The following is a 5,388-nucleotide window of genomic DNA, read 5'->3' as shown; positions in this document are numbered from 1 at the left end:
AATGAGTTACACATTGAGGTCCTAATTATCCTGTCATGGTTTGTTTTGTCATAATGACCAGCAAAGAAAGTAACAAGAAGAAAAGCAGAGCTAATGGCCTCCACGTCTTGTTTTGTTCATGCCTACAATGGGATTACGAGTCCGACTCTCTAACCATTAGGCCACGACTTCCCCCAAGGTTCGGAGCCAGTGGCTTAGCAGAGTGCGCCACTCAGTTGACTCACTCAGTTGATTGCATGGGCAGGCATTGAAAAGCTCCTTCAAGAAAAGTATTTGTATGTTGTTGCAGAATGACAAAGTTTCAATAAGACGGGGCTTAAATGAAGACTTTAGCAAGAGTTTAAACTCCAGAGAAAAAGTTGACTCCAAGACCAAGAGTCTGAGATGAAATGAAGACAAGACAATAATGTTTCTGGAGCAGAACATGCAGTTCATTTGTAGCACATTTGTGTTGGATGTATGTCACAGCACACTTTGAAACTGTCCTAATGGATACTATAAATTCAAAATGAGTCTTAAATCACTTAAAAAAACTAAACGCAGCAGCGTGTCTAATGTGGTTCCCATTATACAGCACTCAGTAGGGAAAACGGCAAAAGAGAGGAATTTTATTTATTTGAAAAGGCTGGTGCTGATACAGAGTCAGGGTTGCAGGGGGTCACAACGTGGAGGAGGGTAGAAAGAGGAGGTGCGTGGAGTGTAAGGAGGCATGGGGAGATGGGGGATGGATGAAATTTGAGTTGAGACTGATGGCTGGGTCTGATAATGGCTCAAATGGGCCCCTCGTTCAGTGGCCCCCTCCTGCACTCATATGCAGGTCAGCGCTGGCAGATATACAGCTCTTCACTTCTCAGAGCAAATCTGAGGTTGGAGGGGGAAAGAGAGCGAGGAAGATGAAAACGGAGAATAACAAAACAATGAATCAGGTTGTGTGGACCATTAACTGTAAAGACAGATAAGATAAAGTGGACTTAAATGTTAAATTGCCGATGACTATCAAATTTTTTTTTACTTAATTAAAAAATATATAGACAAAAATTTTAAATGAATGTAACTTAGACTCTCTCTCTATATATATATATATATATATATATATATATAGCATTTAATTCAATAAACTATAATATATTATGAACGCCAAGCCTAAATATAAACACCACAGATGTGCACTACCTTATTTCTCCTCCACTGGCATGGACAAAGACTCTGTAACACACATTACTGCCTCAGGGCTCGTACCCCCGCCTTTGCTGTCCACATCTGACCTTTAACCCCCTGTAATAAGGTGCGCTGCTGAGGCGCGACAGGGACATTCTATTTGCACACGTGCACGCATGCTGGGGAATGTCGTGGTTTTTAGGCACAAGACTACTTGTTGCTGCAACCACAAGACTTTCCATCTCTATAGTAGCTGCTCCAGGCCTCTGGGCTTCTTTATACAAGGTTCAATTTAGCTACAAAATGGCCAGCCACAAAATAAACCCCTTTTTATGGGCGCTAGTCAAGAGCAATATAATGCAGGTAAAGACATGCCTGGGGCCGTGTGTGAGGGGAGGGCGTGTAGCGCCATTACTGTCGCGGTCAGTATGCCAATAACAAACACTTTTTTGACAAGCAGATGCATGCCACATGATGTAAACAGCTACTAAATGCAAAACCGACTGGAGATTTTCTCAGATTTGCAAAAATGATAGTCTTGGAAGCTCTTAGAATGACAGACCATTCAGTAATTGTTTCGCATCAGCTTTTTGTGAAATTTCTTTTCTTAAGAAAAAAGCGAGTAAAAAAAAACATTAGTAACAGAAAACTTGACGTTTAAAAAAATAAACATTTTAAAAGATATAAAACATGATAAAATACTAAAAATATAAATACAGAATAGATTCGTATACTTTTTGGACAGTGTTATTTTACTATTATTTATAGTATTTATTAAAGCATTTTATCATTATTTTTTATATCATCAGTTTCCATTGTAATTTTAGTTGAAGTAATTTTGTTATGTGCTTTTGAAATTATGTGCTTATTGTTTTTATATTAGTTTCTATTTAGTTTTAATTTATTTATTTTTTATTTTAGTAATGTTAGTACTTCAACTTATTTTGGTAACACTTTACAATAAGGTTCCATTTGTTAACATTATTAACTACTCTTAGTTAAATGTTGATTCCAATATTTACTAATACATTATACAAATAAAAAGTTGTATCTATTAATATTATTGAATTGCTTTTTTTTCTTTTAGAGATTTTTCAAAAATATATAATTATCTCACCTAAATGTTTGATAATGCAGTGCATTTTTGTTTTTACAATGGGGCAACTGTTGCACAATAGCTTACATTCAGCACAAGCCTGATTTCGTGAGCTGTGAGGCGGCCTTATGTGCGTGTGCATTGAGTGTGCATGAGCTCTAGGAGTGCGCGCGAGTGCTGAATGGTTTAAACACTGGCAATACTTAAAAAGAAATGCAAATTATAAACTTTAGTGACAATGCGACACTGCCTCGATTGTGCAAGTGACAATTCCTGTGTCTGTGCAGCTCGCTGCGGTGATTTGAAGCCATTTGTGCATTTTGAGAGGCAAAAAGTGAGAGTGTGTGCAGTGATTCACTCACGCTGTTTGTGAAATTACATCTCACAGAAAGTTTTAAAATTACTTTGTAAGTTATTTAATAAAGAAATATGAATTATACCTCGCCTTCAGCATTATAATTATTTTTCACTTTACTGGTATTTCACCTTTAAAATACCTCTCAGTCCTGTAAAACCTGATGTGCATGTCATTTGTACAGGTGTAAGTGTCATTTGTAAGTTCGAGGTCAAGGTCAGTCAAATTCCCACATACCCCGTCCTCTCATCCTGTGCATAACACAAATTAAAACAATACAAACACTTGTCATGGCCTTGGAAGTGCCCATATCTCTTTGTATCACAGGACGGGCCAAAGATATGAAATAAAAAAGGAGTTAGTATACTACCTTAGAAGATAGCTAAGGTATTAGCTAGCTAGGATTATGTGGACATAAATCATCTGACATTGCTTTCTTCACATTTTGTGACACTTTCATAGTGAAATATCCAGTGAGTAGCAATAAAAACGTGATCGGTTTTATTCAAAATAGATGAACGTGAATTAAGCTGGTTGCTGGACATGTCGCAGCAGTACAGAAATTAAGGGGGCATTTACACAACAGTTTACAACGAAAAATGGAAAAAATTTCATGCATTTTGGCCGTTTATTTACACAACAATAGTGTTTTGGGGAACTGAAACCTCAAACTTTTGAAAAATGGGTTTCAAAGCGTCAAAGTTTCAAAACTCAAACTTTTTGAAACCGATACTGTTATCATCCCTGTATAAACTACAAAAGCGCGAATCTCTCATTACAAAAAAACTTTATTTAGTTCCAACAAGTTCGTTTTTGCTTAAAACTATCCAAAATTAAAAATAATTTGTTTATAAGAGACTTGGTGTTGTTTCCAAACAAAAGTAAAGATATCGGTATCGGCATCGACTATTGGCCAAAATGAGTTGAAAAATATCGGCATATTAGGTATCGGCAAAAATCAAGTATTGTGTATCCCTAATAAAAACACATTTGCAGAAGCAACCATGCTATTTCTACAAGTCTTTAGCATTTTTATTGTGTCGCAGGTACAATGCTGTATCAGGTGGGCTATCAAGCAAGTTTACTTTGTCAGAAAATCCATATGGAGATGGTTATGGGACACAAATGTCAAACGCATTAGTTTACAAATGATGCGCTATGGTAAAAGCATTTTGAGGTCATAACATAGTATTTTGCAAGAAACGTGCAAAAATAAGTCTTTAATAATTGATAATCTGCCCCTGTAATCCTAAATTGTGTCAAAAGGAATAAAATGTGTTGGTGTTTTACTGCCTATAGTGTTCATTTCAACTGGAAACTGTAGATAGAGGCACTTTTTTCCAATAAGCCTAGGTTGGCTAACTGTATCATAACAACAATGAATGAAATGCTCTTTTGGGAGCATTTAGAGTGATATTATCTTCACGAAATGAAGCCTGAACACGTTTCAGAGTTCTCTCTTTGTGAAATATGAATTTAAAAGTTCTGGTCAAACAATCATTGAGATGTCTGTGAGAAACAAGCAGAGAGGAAAGATGTTTGGCATATCCCATAGTTCCTTTCCTGACAATTTCGTTTTCTCTCTGGGGAAAAGCTCAAGTACACGAGGAGGAAGCTGCCAAACTTGCAAACTCTTCACGAGGGCCTAACACTACACGGGCTCATAATGAAAACCATCCGTATGACTTTCACAGTCGCTGCAGAACTCAAGATCAGAATGACTTTACACAAAAGCTCTTTATCTATCAACAGTGGTGGACAGTAACGGAGTAGTTTTACTTCGTTACTGTACTTAAGTACATTTTTAAAGTATCTGTACTTTACTGGAGTAGTTTTATTTTGAGTAACTTTTACCTTTACTTCACTACATTCCAAAGCATAAGATTGTACTTTTTACTTCACTACATTTCATAAAACATATAGTTACTCCTTATAATATATCACGTGTTCCGACACGCAGAAGCAGTGTCTGATTCAAGAACGAACTGATTCTTTTCAATTAACCTTTTAAATCGGTTCGCAAATCGCACCAAACGATTCATTCACGAATTAGAACGAACCGACTGCAGCTGTTCTCGAGTCGACAACTCACTGATTCAAATGAACCGTTTAGTGCGAGTCTCCAGTGAACTGAATTCACAAGTAAGAACCAGGAGATATTGTGAGCGCGCGCCTGATGCTGTTAAAAGTAAGTTACTAATGTTGAATTTTAGGATTAATTATTGTAACTGAAAATCATATTTAGGTCAAAACTGTCAGTTGTTTGTGAACTAAATCTGCTGTAAAGGGTGATTTATTTAAGCCCACTGAAATGTTTGAATGCATACACATCAACATCAGTGTCTCTATGTTTTAGGTAAAAAAAAACGAAACTCTAAAATAACTCATGCACATTCATATTCCCCGCTGCCGTAACGTTAACAGTTTTATTAAAATGCTACGCATTTAGCCCTATGTGACGTCTGTTTTTATATTGTTTATCAAAAGTATAAATTGTTATATTGCTTGGATTAACAATCCGAGTAGACAAAAATGTAGCCCTATGTGCATTTAGCCCTTTTTTATATTGTTTATCAACAGTATACATGTTTATATTGTTTGGATTAACTAGCCGAGTAGACAGATACGAATGTTTATTCATAACCATACTGAAAATAAGTAAATATTTGTTAGCTGATGCTAACTGTCTAGCTAACAAGCTTGCTGGTGCTAAGTTGAGGTAATTTTTAGATATAAAGTCCAAATATTTTTATTCAACCACCTAGATAGATTACATCTG

Source organism: Sinocyclocheilus anshuiensis, unplaced genomic scaffold, assembly GCF_001515605.1.
Source record: "Sinocyclocheilus anshuiensis isolate Anshui unplaced genomic scaffold, SAMN03320099.WGS_v1.1 scaffold880, whole genome shotgun sequence".
Classification (NCBI taxonomy): Eukaryota; Metazoa; Chordata; class Actinopteri; order Cypriniformes; family Cyprinidae; genus Sinocyclocheilus; species Sinocyclocheilus anshuiensis.
This window is presented reverse-complemented; position numbering follows the sequence as displayed.